This window comes from Peromyscus maniculatus, chromosome X (assembly GCF_049852395.1).
Source record: "Peromyscus maniculatus bairdii isolate BWxNUB_F1_BW_parent chromosome X, HU_Pman_BW_mat_3.1, whole genome shotgun sequence".
Classification (NCBI taxonomy): domain Eukaryota; kingdom Metazoa; phylum Chordata; class Mammalia; order Rodentia; family Cricetidae; genus Peromyscus; species Peromyscus maniculatus.
Window position 1 is genome coordinate 112,654,371 of NC_134875.1, and position 16,883 is coordinate 112,671,253.

Consider the following 16,883-nt stretch of genomic DNA (forward strand, 5'->3'; position numbering starts at 1 on the left):
AGTGCCAATGCCACTAGGCCATATCTTCAGCCTTCCTTTTACTTTTTCTTTGGAGGAGGCTCTCACTAAATTGCCCAGACTGGCCTTGAACTTACTCTGTAGCCCATACTGGCCTTCCCTTGAATTTGCCATGCCCCTGCCTCTGTTTCCAGAATAGCTGGGATTATATTACCAGGCTGGGCCAACGGGCATTTGGGCATTTTCTAATTAGCATAAATACAGTAGTGTGGTATCCCAGCTCATCTTCTTTGGTAAACATACAACCCCGTTTCTGTGGTGGCTGCATCTAGAAGGGGAATTGCTCACCATGCAATAGTGGTGCTCAGTTTGGATATATTCTGCCAGAGTTCCAAAGTGCTAGAAGCAAATTACATCCCCACTAGCTTTGTATGAGAATGCTTGTGGGTCTCTGCAGTATGAAGTCTGTTTTATAATAAGGCAAACATGTAAACCAAACAGAACCAGTTTAACCCTTTGGAATGACAATCTGTTCATTAAATACACTACCTCCCTCCAGCTCCAACTTGTAGCCTGTTATGTAACCTGGATGAGCTTCCTGCTCTTAATCAACTCCCCCTGAATCCAACCACTCAAAAGTCTGTCTGAAAACATTACCCATTCATTTCTCCAGCTAGAATGTTGTGAGCATTAATAACTTGGTGTTTGCAAAACAAATTTGACCGCTCCTGCCAGGTGGAATATATCCCTGGAGCTCCACTGTGGCTAATATGGCAGAGTGAGCCTCTCTGCTCTGCAGATCTGCCTTTTGTAAATATCACATCTCCAGGATTGTGAATACAATTCAAAATCCAATTTGGGCCATAAAGAAAAGAATGCTGCATTCTCCTGCAAGTTTTAAGAAAGCAGAACTGTGCTTTCATATCGTAAAGCACTTTGCCGCTATAGGCATCGCTTGACTCAAGGAGCCAGAAAGGGGATTTAGAGGGCTTATATTTTCTCCCTGCCTCTACGTAAGATTCAATACTGTGGAAGCCATGCTCCAGAATTCCATCTGTTAAATGAGGGTACTTTGACAAGTTGCTTAAGTGACCTGTGTTTTCCAGGTTTAGTTTTTATTCTTTGAAGGTGGAGAAGCTGACAGTGGGAAAAGGTACAGGGAGCCAAGGCAATATCCTATAGTGCCACCCTGCCCACAGTGTTGCCCCCGTCCCCCAACAGGCAGAGGAACGATGAGGACCCCTAGTTTCTAGCTACCCGGTGAACTACATGAACTATGAACTACATAGCTTCTTTCAGAAATCACTGAGCCCAGTCCTTACCCAATATGTTTCTCTTTTACCAGTGTCTCCAATCCCCACCCCGCCCCTCTGGGGAGGTCTGGTTTCTGCATTCAGGAATATTCTGGCAAAGGACTAGGGTTCCCACCTATCATGAGCCTGTGGCACTCAAAGTAGCGGGACCAGGCCTTTGGGGATCAAGGAGCCCCCTAAAGGTAAGTCGCTGGGTGGAGGCTGGAGTGGGGAAGCGCACCCGGATAGCTGCCCAGCATCCCAGGGGTTCCCCACCACCGAGGCTCCTCGCGGGGCTGCTTCCCTATGTCGGCGCCCCGCCCGCTCCCCACCTCCACGCCCAGCCCCGCCACGCCGCCGGGCGCCCGCCGCGCCACGCCGGGCCGGGCAGCTGCAGAGCAGGCGGGCGAGTGGTCCGGGAGCGGCGGGGGCGGCGCCCGGCCCGCGGGAGGGAGGAGGAGGAGGGACGCAGCCCGACGGAAAGGGGAAAAGGAGGGCGCGAGGGCGCCAGCAGCCAGCCCGTCGCGGAGACCCACAGGTAAGTGTGTGGCGCCGAGAAAGGGGATCTGAGCCCCGAGGGGTCCTAAGACCTAAGCTGCTGAGCCAACAACGGGCCGTGGGCCCCGGTGGGCTCGATGACCAGGAGGGTGACCGTGTTGCTCACTGGGTTGGCGGCTCTGAGCTGGAGCTCTTGGGGCCGTCTTGAAAGGCAGAGGCAAAGCACGGAGCCCAGCGGTCCCAGAGTGGGAAAGTGCATGTGGTAGGAAAAGGGCGAAGCTATGCTCCCCCGCCCCCCGGGGGGGGGGGCTGCAAATCGCAAAGTTTTAAATGATCTCAGACCCTATCCACACCTCTGGGCAAAGAAGCTATGAACCTTACTCCGGAGGGCGATCTGCTGACACGGGGACTTCCTGGGACATGGTTTACCATGTCTGGCAAGTGGGTGCGAAGATACTGAAGGAATGTAGATGCGCCTAGGACCCAGGACGGCTGGGCACACCACCAGCAGGCAGGGCCCAGAACAGGTGGCCCCAGGTACAAGGGGATGGACCAGCATCTTAGAACCAAGGGATGGTTATCAGCTGAAAAGAGGCTAGTGGTCTTGGGATGTTTCCACTGGAGCTTGGCTTTCAAAACTCAAGAACAATATAGAAAGTGAGAGGGAGAAAGAGCTGGCCCGCCTCACATGAGACACAGGAAGCATGACACCAAAGTGTCCCGTGGCTGCTTGTACGGGAACACTTCTAGTCTGGCCTGGCACAAATGTATGAATCCCCCGGGGAGCTTTTAAAAAGGAGGTTCTGATTCAGTAGGTCTGGGGTGGGACCCAAGAGTCTGCATTTCTGTCCAAGCTCTCAGATGGTACTGTAGCTTATGGCCCACGCTCTGTGGCAGGCTCTACAGAACTGCTTTTTGTCCAACAGGCTGAAAAGCTGAAGCAAAAATGGGAGGCGAGGAGACAAGACAAAAATCCTAAGACTTCCCAATCCCGTCTCTAAACCACACACATGCTATGAAAAAGGTTAATCAATTGCTACTGGACTAATAGTGAAATGTTCTACTTTTCTTTCCAACTTTCTAGCCGATGAGAGGCTCCAATAACAAAGCCTCCCCAGCTTCAAGGGCTTGCTACCTGCACTTGGTTTAATGCCATGATGACACTTCACATTTTTTTTTTAAAACAAAAGATCTCCAATTTTTTTGTTGTTGTTGTTCTGGGCTCCACAAATTATGTAGTGGATCCTGTCTCAGTGGAACTGTGTCTGATTAGGGTTCAATGTGGTGGGTGATGATGAGAAAAGACTTATTAGGTTAGCTTCTGCAGTTATTCTGATCTTTCTGAACGTCTCTTTGGCTAGCTTTAGTAAATTATGAGTATGGACCCCCTAGTCATGCATGGTGTGGCAGAATTTGTTGCATTTGTTTGTTGTTAATATTAATTAGTAACAATGCATCAAGAGCATCATTATTTTTAAAGGAACTTGATTATGGCTGGACATGGTGGTGTCTATCTATAATCCCAGCTCAGGGGAAGTGGAGGCAGGAGGATCAGGAGTTCAAGGTCATCTTTGGCTATGTAGTGTATGTAAGGCCAGCTTTGGCTATGTGAGATCCTGTCTCAAACAAACAAACAAACAAAAAAGAGTTTGTTAGTACATGATACGATTAAGTGTGGTGTCAAAATAATCTGGAAGTCAACTGAAAAAGTGTGTGCTGTTTCCAAATTATTTGGGGAGTCTTTAGTGGCTCATAACATTTTGCTTAGGTGAGCTCTAGAATGAACTGGACATCGCTTCCTTTGGCTGCTTGTATGGGTCAACCACAAAGCTGGAAGATAAAAGTGGCCCAAATTTTGTAGCTCTTCAGGGATATTGTTTTCCATGGGCTCAGCACCATGCCAGCCCTGATCGGATTCCCTTCTGCTTTTATCGTTCCCCCATCCCTGCAAGGTGACCTTCATTCAGTGGAGCTAAGACAGTTTAGCTACTGCAAGGCATTGAGCAAACATAGGGTCAGCATCAGTGTTCTGTGTGTGAATCATTCTTGCCCCCCCCACACAAACTGAAGGTGTGTGTATTTTTTCAGGAGAAACAAAATGTTAGAAATACAGAAAAGAAAAAAAAATGCTACTAATTATGGATATGGGTCTGCTTAGCAGAGGGAGAAAAAATTGGAGAAATGGAATTTCATTGGTGGGTTTGGCCAGGAAATCCACTGTTTTTGGTACCATGAGGTGTCTTCCAGAAATGGCAAAGTAAGTTTGCTCAGGTGTTATGGAAAGCCAGCAAAGAAGCTGATTTTCCATGGCTGATGCAGTCATTCTAGGGACTCAGGGAGGTGGGGGATATCATAACATATGTCTGCCCTCAGTAAAAGCCTGGGAAAGGTACCTACGTCAAGAACAAGTGTTTTTTCTTAATGTTTATGCTTTCAGAGACACATAATTCTTTAATCTGTGTGGAACTTACCTCTGGGGCATGGTGGGAGGTGGTGTAGTTGGAACATTTGGGGGAAAAAAACATAAAATAACTTCCCTAAAAGATTCTGGTGAACACTTCCACTTTATAAATCTGTTTAATTCTTGAGTCTACTTTGTGTTTTTTTGTTAAATTTATGTATAACTTATTTACAAAAAAATCATCTTTATAGTGTAAAATTCTAAAAACACATATGGTCATGTAACTACCACCTAAATATAAAACTCCATTAGCCCCGAAACTTCCCCATAGATTCTTTGTATTCAACCTCTCCCACAACTTTCAGTTCCTATAATTTTGTCTTCCATGCTGGTCCATGAATGAAATCGTATACTATATAGCCTTCTGAGTCTAACTTCTGTTACCTAAGGCAATACATTTGAGATTTTATCCATGTTAGTGAGTATTTCCATTATCTGTTCTTTCTATTGCTGACTGGTACTCCATACCTTATTCACTCATCAACTCTTGAGGGTTATGAATAAAGCCAATATAAACATTCATAGATAGCATTTTGTGTGAATGTACATTTTCATTTCACTTGGTTTAATATTTGAAAATAAGGTTGCTGTTTTGAATGGTAAGCTAACTTTAAGAACCTGTCTAACTTTTCCAGAGTGGTTATAGCATTTTGTTTGTTTGTTTGTTCATTTTGTAGTACTTGGGATCGGACTTAGGGCCTCACACATGCTAAGTGAGTGCTCCACCACTCACTTCCACCCTCAGCTTGTGTTGTTCAGTTTTCCTTCCTGCCATTGATGAATGAGAAGTTCAGGTGCTTGGTGCTTGGTATTATTGGTTTATTTTATTTGTAAATGGTTTTGCTCATGTTTGTTTTTTAATTGTACATTGAAAGCACCACTATCTCAAGCCGTTACTAATTATATGGGCTTGCTGTTGCCCCTGGTTTGGTTTGGTTTTGCCTTTCAGAGAAACAGCTGGGTCACGTCATCTTATTTTATTCACGTTATGTTTTGAGTACATCACTGTATCTTTTCTAGTCATTACCTCAACACACACACACACACACACACACACACACACACACACACGTATGACTTTATTGCTAATTTTATATAAAATGATAGTTAAGGTTTGCTGTTTACATATAAATATCCAGTTGAAACATCATTAGATAAAAAGACTCTCCTCCCTTTCCGTGATACCTTCTTGACTCCTTTGTTTGAAATGGACTACATATGTGTATTTATTTTAATTTCTCTATTGTGTTCCATTTATTGATGTGACTCTCTTATACTAATACTATACTATAGGCCTCTTAATTTTTTTTATGAGACCGAGTCTCATGTATCCAAGACTAGATTCAAACTTGAACTCAGTATGTAGCTGTGTATGATCTTGACGTTCTGATATCAGTGCCTCCAATTTGTCTTTGAATGGCAATAATTAAGGGATCCGCTCCTAGTATTTTTACCTCATTCTGTTTTGTCTTAGTGACCTGGATTCCTTCTAGAATAACGTTGAGCAGCAGTGTCTGACTTGAGTAGGAAGTCTTCTAAAAGTTCTGTTGTGTTGTAAAGTTCCAGTGGCTACTCTTATCTTTGAAACATTCCTTAACATTTTTAGCTTGTTTAAAGTCTGAAGTTTAATTTGAAATTTTATTGTAGTGATTGGAATTATTTTATTCACTGAAAACCTAACAGGTTTGTGGCCAGTTGTCTTTCTGGCTTTGTGGGTTCAATATTGATTTTCTTGGAGAAGTTCATATAGAATTAAAGCAAATGGCTTTATTTAGACAGATTATGAAGAACTCATCCATGGAGAATTTTAATAATGTTCTCATGGATGTATACTGGGGACAGTGTGGGAGGGAGGAAGTAAAGGGACTGTTTTAACCATATATGTGTATGAACACAATAGCTTTGTGGTATTTTTCAAATTTCCCTAGCCACTATTTTCAGTGAAAATGTATTTTATATTCAACTCCTGTTCAAGTATATCTGTATATAATTGAAACAAAATCTTTCAAAGTGTATGCATTATATTCTGATTATTTTCCATTCTCTCCCATCTGTCCTCTATTATTTCAACATGATTGTGATCTTCTAAGTTGGTTTGATCATGCTCTCATGTAATTTCCTGGCACAGTTTGTGAAGTACTGCTTTATTGGGGGCCAGCAAGATTTCTCAGCAAGTAAAGGTAATTGCCATGCAAGCCTGATGATGTAAATCCAATTCCTGGAACCCACAGTGGAAGGAGAAAACCCATTTCAGGCAGTTACCTCTGACCTACACATGCCTGCCATGGTACATGTGAATGCACTGGTTCTCTCTTTTCCTCCTTCCCTCCCTCCATCCCTCCCTCCCTCCCTCCTTCCCTCCCTCCCTCCTTCCTTCCCTCTTTCTCCTTCTTCCTCTTCCCCCTCCATTTTCCTCCTCCTTCTCCTCCCCCAACTCTCCCCCCTCATACACACACATCACACACAGAAACACACACAAAATAATAATAAATAATTTTTAAAATTTAATTTAAATATTTATTTTTTAGTTCACTGGGTTCTTCTGGTTTGTATCCAAGACACATTCATTTTTCTATTAACTTGTGCTGTGATACAAAGTGAGATATCTAGAGACAACTACTCATTTTTCTTTCTCTAAAGATCATGTAACTAAACCAGAGTTCATTCTTGACCCCACAGACTAGTCAGTAAAGGCAGTCTCATAATTCCATAGCTCAAAACTCTCTCATGACTTCTTACCACAATTAAGATCCATCTCTAGGTGCCCACTGTAGCCTCCTTTATCTATTCTCTTCTTACACTTCTGCAAGCACACTGGCCACCACACTGTTTCTCATCTAAACCACATATTTGCCTGCCAGCCTTTGCCCATGCTGTGCTTCCTGCCTGGAGCACCATTTTACCAGATAGTCCCGTGGCTTGATTCCTGGTTTCACTAGAGTCCTCTCAAACCCTCCTTCTAAACATCAGTCTCACCTAATTCTGGAGAGATCCCTGCTCTTATCCCACTTTGGATCATAGTGATAACACTATTTATTACCTGTAACTCTATTATTAAATCAGTTTGTCTACTGATTCCACACTTTTCCCCTTGATAAAATGCAAGTTCCAAAAGGGCAAGAAATTTGTATATTTTTGTCACTGTTGTCAAGATCTAGAATACTAACGGGTCATAGGAGGTACTCATAAAATATGTGTTGAATGTTGAATGACAACACAAATGTTTAGAATCATGCCTAGGATCTATAAGAAAGAAGATATGGATTCTAAGAGGAACTCAATATGCTATACCCTTCTGAGCAGAGTTAGTGTGGAATTTTCTTTAGATTAAGTGTTGAGTATACTCTGGGGCAGTGGTTCTCAACTTGAGGGTCGTGATTCCTGTGGGGGCTGCATATCAGATATCCTGCATATCAGATGTTTATATTATGATTCATAACAGTAGTCAAATTACAGTCACGAAGCAGTAATGAAATAATTTTATGGTTGGGGGTCACCACAACATGAAGGACTGTGTTAAAGTGTTGCAGCATTAGGAAGATTGAGAACCACTCTAGGGGGAGCAGTTCATTAACTAGCAGACACCCCTGTGGTAGCCACTACATTTCCGACTCTGCAATAGTAGCAATGATGGCCAGCAGCTGCTACTTGCCTAGTAGGCACACTCTTTCTTCTTTGTTTGTATGACTTCATTTACTCCTCCCAGCTACCTGAGGCAAGAATCTTATTACTTTACAGAAGAGAAAACTGAGGCCCAGAGAAATTCAGTACCTTGTCTATGGTCATACAGAAGACAAGTAGTAGATCTGGGTTTTGATTCTGAAGCCCATGGACTTAACAACGCTCCTAGCAGAAGCAAGAGTTCTCAGTAAACAAGGGTGCTTGGTAGGCAAGCCTGATGACCTGACTTCACTCCCTGGAACCCCTGATGGAAAGAGACCAATCCCTGGCCTTTATGTATTTATAGTTATGGTTTCTGCTCTCTTAGCATATTGATTCTCAACATGGAGTTGTTTCTGGCAATGTCTGGAGACATTTTTGTTGTCCTAAGTGGCACCTAGTAGGTAGAGGCCAAAGCTGCTGCTGAACATCATATAATGCACAGGTTACTCCCCATAAAGAATGTCCCTTGCTCATTTGTCATTAGTGATGAGGTAGAGAAACTTCGCCTTGGCACAGAGCTTCTGAAAGCTGTCTGTCTGTTAGAATCACGTGAGGAGTTTAAAACATAAACAGCAATATCTGGGGCCAGTTTTCACCTTAGCAGACCTTCATGCGTCCCCAGCATTGCCTAGCAATCCTGCTGCGCACTGGCTCTGTCTTCTAGTGCTCCAGAAGAACTGTTTTACACTTTCTTTTGTTTTTTTTGCACTTGTCTTGAGCTCACTAGATAGGAATCTCTTCATATCTGCACCATCCAAACTTCCAACACACTCATATTTGTAGAAATACTCACAGCGCTCCCCACCATTACTGTGAAACTGTGAATGAGATGCCACTGTTGTGTCACAGCTATGTCTTTTCTGGGCTCTGGAAATGCCAATGTACACTTTATCTGGATTTTTAAAGAAATTGTTTATTCATTTTACACACCAACCACAGATTCCCCCTCTCTTCCCTCCTCCTGTCCCTCCTGCCTTCCTCCTCAACCCACCCCATTCCCTTCTCCAACAAGGTCACAGGAGTCAGCAGAGCCTGGTCCATTCAGTAGACGCAGGTATAAGCCCCTCCCCTTGCATGGCTGAACAAGGTGTCCCACCATAGGTAGTGGGCTCCAAAAAGCCAGCTCATACACCAGGGATGGATACTGAATCTACTGCCAGGGGACCCTCACACTTAAGTATTTGGGAATAAAGGACCATGGAGTCTGTAACTGATTTTCTAGTGGTTCAGAAATAAATGTATGTGCAAGGTTAAGAATGCAAAAGATAAGGGAAATATGGTAAAATGTTAGCTTTTTAAAAATCCAGATAACTATCTGCATAAGCACATACATTTATTTCTGAATCACTAGAAAATCAGTTACACACTCCATGACCCTTTACTCCCAAATACTTACTTGTGACTTTCCTAACACTAAGAGTATTCTCTTACATCACCACAGTGCTGCTATCGATTCAGTAAGTTTAACACTGATAAAATAGTATTATCTAATCTACTATTTCTATTTCAATTTTGACCCTAGACTTGATAAAGTCCTATGCAGCACCTCTTTCTTCTAGTACAGGATTCAATTTAGGACTGCTATTGCATTTACTTGTCCTGCCTCTTAGTCATTTTTAGTCTGGGTTATTTTTGCAGTCTTTCTTTTTCTTTATCCCTCTCTCCCTCCTTCCCTCCCTCCATCTCCTCTTCTCTTTTTCTCTTTTCGAAAGACATGGTAGATCTGGCTGTCCTGGAACTCATAGAGATCTGCCTCCCAAGTGCTGTAAGTAAAGGTGTGTGCCATACATCAACCTTTTTATATCTTTTAAAGGATAATGATACTTATGATGAATACAGATACCACGCCCTCTCATTTAATTATTTGATTGTTTATGGGTCCCATGCAAGTCTGTCTGGCTTAGAATTCCTGATGTTGCTAAAGATAACTTTGAACTTCTCACCCTCCTGTCTTCACTCCCAAGTGTTGAGATTATAGGAGTGTGCCTCCAACAGACCTGGTTTAACTAAGGATTGAACCCAGGGATTTGTGCATGCTAGGCAAGCACTCTACTAATTGAGCTATCTCCCTAGCTCCATCTTTTTAGAGATAAAATACTCCTCATTTGTGCTTATCTAGTGTATCTTGTCATCAGACATAGGTTGTACATTTTAGGCCAGAATATTGCACAGAAGATGATGTGTCCTTCTTAGGGCATGGCATCTTGGAGACTCATGTTGCTTATCTCCTCTTTATTGGTGATGATAATTGTGACCACCCAGCGAAGGTGTTGTATTATTTACTCACTGGATAGCTGCAGTTACTGTGTTTTCCTTTAAAATGAACAAGCTTTGGAAAGACACCAATGTTCTGCTCCTCATTAATACTTTTGTCTAGCTTTAGTGATGATTTTTGCATGATCAATCTTTAATGTGATGGTAGAAAATAATGATTTTTTTCTAACTCTAGCTGGTCTAGGCAAGAGCCATACTGTCTCCCCTATTTATTTATTTATATATTCATTTATTTATTATTGATAGAAACTCATGAATTCTTATGTTTTAATGGTTTATAATTTATTAACATACATGCTTACTTTGGTTGCCCAATTGTGATGGACTTTTTTTTTCTAATACTGGGGGTGCTTTATATATGGTAGGCAAATATTCTACTACTGAGCTATATCCCCAGCCCTCAAACTTAGTTCTTTGTTCTGTTTGATTCTTTCTTTAATGAACCCTTTTTCTGTACCATTTCTATAAGCTTATACTTATGTTCTAATATCCACTCTCTCCCATAGCTGCCCATCTCCTCTCCATCTAGTCACTTCTCAGAGGAATTCTTCAAAGGATGCTTATACCAAATTGCTCTATATTTTCTCCTCATGTGATCCAGTTGGGGTTAGAGGCTATCCTCAGTCCCTGATAAGCTCCACATCACCAAGTACAGCCATCACTTCCCCAACTTACCATGCTTGACATTAAAGAGCATTTCTCATTTTTTCATTTTTTTATTAAAAAAAATAATCTTTTATCATACAATATATCCTGGTTATAGTTTCCCCTCTCTCTATTCCTCCCAGTTTCTCCTCCCCCCCACCCCTCCAGGTCCTCTCCCTTTCTGTCTCTCATTAGAAAAGAACAGGCTTCTAAGAGATAACAACAAAACATAACAAAATAAAATACAATAAAATGAAGCAAAAACTTTCATATTATAGTTGGACATGGCAACCCAACAGAAGGAAAAGAGCCTCAAGAGCAAGCACAAGAATCAGAGACCCACCCATTCACACAGTCACAAATCCCATTAAAATACAATGCTAATAGCTATAATATGTAGCTGAAGTTTTCCTGGTCCCACAGCCACTCAGACCCAAGTAAACATACAGAGGCACATATTAAAACTGTTTGGCCATTAGCTCAGGCCTACCACTGACTAGCTCTTACACCTAAACTCAGCCTATTTTTGTTAATCTGTCACCATGTGTTCTGTGGCTTTACCTGTGTGCCATTACATGCTGCTCCCTGGATGGCAGGCTGGCATCTCCTCACTCAGCCTTCTTCCCAGAATTCTCCTTGTCTGCTTATCCTGCCTATACTTCCTGCCTGGCTTCTGGCCAATCAGCATTTTATTTATCAACCAATAAGAGCAACACATTCACAGCATACAGAGCAATATCACCCATTAATAATATATACACAAAGGACCTGATGTAGACCCATATAGGCCCTGGGTTTGCTGATTCAGTCTCTGTGAGTTTATATGTGCCTTGCTTAATTGATTCAGAGGGCCTTGTTCTCCTGGTGTTCTCCATCCTCTTTGGCTCTTATAATCTTTTTGCCTCCTCTTTTTTTGGATTCCCTGAGCTCTGAGAGGAGGAATTTGATGGACACCTCACATTTAGACTTTTGCCAAATAACATCTGGCTATGGGTCTCTGTATCTATTCCCATCTGCTACCAGAAGAAGTTTCTCTGATGATGACTGAGTAAGGCACCAATCTATGAGCATAGCAGAATATCATTGGCAGTCATCTTATTGATACATTTTTTTAGACTAATAGTATTTGGTTTAACCTGACGACTCTGGGATATCTAGTCTCTGGTTCTTGGTTACCCAGTGTTGAGTATGGGTTCCTTCTCATGGAACAGGCCCTCAGTCAAATTAGATGTTGCTTGGCTACTCCCACAAGTTCTGTACCACCATTACCCCAGCATATCTTGCAGGCAGAACAGATTGTAGATCAAAGGTTTTGTGGCTGGATTGGTGTTTATATTTCTCTTTTGGAAGCCTGCAGCCTACCTTCCCATGCCAAAGAGACTAGAATGTAGGGTGAAGGCCCAATGTAGGCACCGGCTCTACTTCTTCATGTTCAGTAAGTTGTGTGGGTGTTGTCCTCCACAATGGGGCCCCACTGTTTGCAGAGAGAAACTCATTGTCTTATCAACAGCCTAGATTGTTTGGGGATTTCCATGGGACCCTTTTGGCCAACAACTCAATTGAATGCAACCCAGTCCCTCCTCTGGAAGCTTTGCCTGGCTACAAGAGATGGCCAGCTGAGACTCCATATCACCCATTACTAGGCGTCCTCATTAGGAACACCTTCATAGATTTCCAGGAAGTTTCCACTGCACTAGGTTTCCATACCATCCCCCCAAATGCCCCATAATTCCAGCCATCTCTCCTGGCACTCCCTCCCTCCTTTCTATCTCCCCACCACCTGATCCATTCTGCTCCCTTCCCCACCTACCCCCAGTCTACCCAAAAAATCTATTCTATTTTGCCCTTCCAGGGAGATCTATGCATTCCTCTTACATTCCTCCTCTTTACCTAACCTCTCTGGGTCTATGGGTTATAACTTGGTTATCATTTTCTTAATGTCTAATAGCCACCTATAAGTGAATACATATCATATTTGTCTCTCTGGGTCTGAGTAACCTCACTCAGGATGATTTTTTCTGGTTCCATCCATTTGGCTGCAAATTTCATGATGTCATTTTTTTATTAGCTGAGTAATGCTCTATTGTGTAAATGTACTACATTTTATTTATCCATTCTTCAGTTGAGGGACATCTAGGTTGTTTCTAGGTTCTGGCTATTATGAATAAAGCTGCAATGAAGATGGTTAAGCAAATGTCCTTGTGGTAGGATGGAGCATCGTTTGGATATATGCACAAAAGTGGTATAGCTGGCTCTTTAGATAGATCTATTCCCAATTTCTGAGGAACTGCTATATTGATCTCCACAGTGGCTGTACAAGTTTGCACTCCCACCAGCAATAGAGGAATGTTCCTATTGCTCCATATTCCTCACCAGCATGAGCTGTCACTTGTGTTTTTTATCTTAGCCATGTGTAAGATGGAATCTCAAAGTCATTTTGATTCGCATTTCCCTGATGACTAAGGATGTTGAACATTTCATATGTTTCTCAGCCATTTGAGATTCTTTTGTTGAGAATTCTCTGTTTAGATCTATATCCCATTTTTAATTGGATTATTGGTTTTTTTATATCTAGTTTCTTGAGTTCTTTTATATATTTTGGATATTAGTCTTCTATCTATCTGATGTGGAATTGGTAAAAATCTTTTCCCATTCTGTAAACTGCTGCTTTGTCCAATTGATGGTGTCCTTGGCCTTACAGAAGTTTTTCAGTTTCATGAGGTCCCATTGATTGTTAATCTTAGTGCCTGTGCTTATTCTGTTCAGAAAGTCTCCCCCCCCCACCCCCCGCTATCACTATATGTGAGTCAATATGTGATTTAAGCTGTAGTAGTTTTTCTTTTACAAACTTGGGTACATTTGTATTTGGTGAATAGATATTAAGAATTAAAAAGTCGTCTTGGTGGACTTTTTTCTTTGATAGGTATGTAGCTTCCTTACCTGTCTCTTTTGATTAGTTTTGGTTTGAAGTCTATTTTATTAGATATTAAAATGGCTACAATAGCTTGCTTCTTAGGTCTATTTGCTTGGAATATCTTTTTCCACCCCCTTTACCCAGAAGTAATGTTTATCCTTGATGTTGAGGGGTTTCTTGGATGCAGCAGAAGGAGGGATCCTGTTTTCAAATCCATTTTGTTAGTCTATGTCTTTTTATTGGGGAATTGAGACCATTGACATTGAGAGTTATCAAACCAATGATTATTGATTCCTGTTAATTTGCTGTAGTTGTTGTTGTTGTTGGTGGTGGTGGTAGTGGTGTATGTGTATGTGTGTGTGTGTGTGTGTGTGTGTGTGTGTGTGTGTGTGTGTATACACGTGCGTGCGTTCATGTTTCCCTTCTTTTGGTTTTGCTGGTGTGAGATTATTTATTTCCTGTGTTTTCATGGGTGTAGTTAACCTCCTTGAGTTGGACTTTTCCTTCATCACCTTCTGTAGGGCTGGATTTATAGACAGATACTGTTTAAATTTGACTTTATCATGGAATATCTTATTTTCTCCATCTATGGTTATTGAAAATTTTGCTGGGTGTAGTAGACTTGGCTGGCATCTGTGGTCTCTTAGAGTCTGCAAGACATTTGTCCAGGCCCTTCTGATTTTCAAGTCTCTATTGAGAAGTCAGGTGTAATTCTAATAGGTCTGCCTTTATATGTCACTTGCTGTTTTTCCCTTGCAGCTTTTAATTTTCTTTCTTTGTTTTGTAAGTTCAGTGTTTTGATTATGTGCTGAGGGGACTTTCTTTTCTGGCCCAATCTATTTGGTGTTCTGTAAGTTTCTTGTACCTTATAGACATCTCTTTCTTTAGGTTAGGAAAATTTTCTTCTATGATTTTGTTGAAAATATTTTCTGTGCCTTTCAGCTTGGATTCGTCTCCTTCCTCTATTCCTGTTATTCTTAGGTTTTGTCTTTTCATAGTGTCCCAGATTTCCTGGATGATTTTTGTCAGGAACATTTTAGATTTAACATTTTCTTTGACTGATGTATCCATTTCTTCTATCTTGTCTTCAATGCCTGAAATTCTCTCTTCCATCTCTTGTATTCTGTTGGTGAAGCTTGCCTCTGTAGTTCTTGTTTGAATTCCTAAATTTTTCATTTCCAGAATTCCATCAGTTTGTGTTTTCTTAATTCCTTCTATTTCCATTTTCAGGTTGTGAACAATTTTGTTTCCTTCAATTGTTTGTGTTTGTCTGGCTTTCATTAAGGGATTTATTCATTTACTCCAAGTGTTTGTGTTTTCCTGGGTTTCTGTAAGGGATTTATTAATTTCCTCTTTAAGGACCCCTATCATCTTCATCTAGTTGGTTTTAAGGTCTTTTTCTTGTGTTTCAGCTATGTTTCGATATTCAGGGCCTGTTGTAAACAGCTATTCTATTAGGTAGGAAAGCTGGGCTCTAGTAGAGATGTATTGCCCTGGGTGTTATTGATTGTATTTATTTGCTGGCATCTAGGCATCTGTGTTTGGAGTGATTATAGGTCTACCTGTGGATTTCTGGATTTGTCTTTGTTGGGTGAGTGTTATGTTTCTTGGTTTTTGTTTCCTCTCTGGATTTTCAGAGAGTGTGTTGGCTGTGTGCTCCCTGTTTTACTTGTCTGCTCTGCTGGTGTGTTCACAGGGAACGCCTGTTGGGGTTGGAGGCTAGGATACAGTGAGGAATGGGGGAGGGAGATTAGGAGGGAGTGGCCTGTGTGATCCTCAGGGGATGTGGGCAGGGGAAAGGGAGGCTGCAGCTGGTGTTCTTTTGCAGCACTAGGGACTGAGACTTAGGGATTGGCTCTGGAGAGAGAGAGAGAGAGAGAGAGAGAGAGAGAGAGAGAGAGAGAGAGAGAGAGAGAGAGAGAGAGAGAGACTGTGGATAGCCTACCTGGTATTTTAGCAGGCATTTTGAAGAGTGGTTAAAAAATATTCTCCACCTCCTTTTCTTTCTTTTCCCTTTTAAAAGACTTCTTTTGGCCACAATTTAGCCTATATTTGTCTGGTTTTTCTTTGTTTTTGTCCCCTCTTCCTCTCCTTAACTTACAGAGATTGTCACCTCTGTAAGTACAGGGACTTTCTTGTCTTTCAGAACATTCCCTTGAAATGACCTCATTCAATCCTGTGACTCTCCATAGGTTCCAGTACTCCCGGAAATGATTTTTCTCAGCACCCAAGACTTACCCTGCATGGATGTCTACTAGGCACATTAAACTTATCACCTCCAAAACAAAACAAAATATCTGTTCTCTATTACTCGCATGCAGAATCTGCTGTGTCTCAGTAAGACCCATGTCAGACTTTCACATCACCATCTGCTTAGTTGTTTGAACTTCAGACTCACAAAATTCACGTCCTATGTTCATCCCATCAACAAATCTGATTTGATCCCAAATGTTCCCATTTCTCTCTCTGCCTGCTCCATCACTGTACTTTACCATCTGTTTCTTGGATGATCGTGGTGGCTTCCAATATCCACCCAGCAGCTAGAAGATCTAATTGGATCATGGCATATACTTACTTCTAGATTACTGCATTCTGCCATGCCTTGCCATGCTGCTCCTATTCCTTCTCTCTTCCCCTTCCTTCCTTCCTCCCAGCACACTCTTTGGACTCTTTGAGCACATCAAGCTGCCGTGGGGCCTTTTGTATTAACTGTTCTCCTTGAATGCTCTCTTTGCACAACCTCTTCATCTATCTCCGGCCAGTTCATCCCTCAGGTATCAGTTTAATAGTACCTCTTTGAGGAGCTGACCTAAAATAGCCACTAAGTCACTCTTGTTCTTACCTGACTTTAATCCCCGGTACTGCACTTTACTGTCCATTTGTTTCTTTGCTTGTATTGATTTTTTTTGTTGTCTTTTATCCTTAGTGTCCACAGTCGTGTTTGGCAGATAGTAGATATTTGAGACATATCGATGACTGAATCGTACATTTAAGCTCTCTAATATAATTTTCAGCACATGAATACTACAAAGTAAATTCTCCCTTTCCCTCTCCCTCCCTCCCATCTTCTTCTCCAGGGCTTTGCCTCAGGCCTCTTTCCTCAGCCTCCTGAAGTGAGAGCAGGGATTACAAATGTGCACTACCATATCCAGCTTCAAAGTTCTCTTTTTTCCATTGT

The 16,883-nt window shown here is 41.9% G+C and overlaps 1 protein-coding gene across 8 annotated transcripts in view; it reads left to right on the top strand.

Moving 5' to 3' along the window:
* The first annotated feature begins 1,377 nt into the window (after positions 1–1,377).
* The window catches only part of Adgrg2 (adhesion G protein-coupled receptor G2), a 119,581-nt gene continuing 104,075 nt past the window's right edge, over positions 1,378–16,883 (top strand). For 4 of the 8 annotated variants that reach the window (XM_076562762.1, XM_076562755.1, XM_076562761.1 and 1 more), the window contains exon 1: positions 2,106–2,285. The gene's annotated coding sequence lies outside the window, so the exon portion shown is untranslated. Of the gene's footprint in view, positions 1,454–1,680; positions 1,789–2,103; positions 2,286–16,883 lie in introns of those variants that run through there. The other 4 variants (XM_076562752.1, XM_076562764.1, XM_076562757.1 and 1 more) reach the window with 4 other exon arrangements.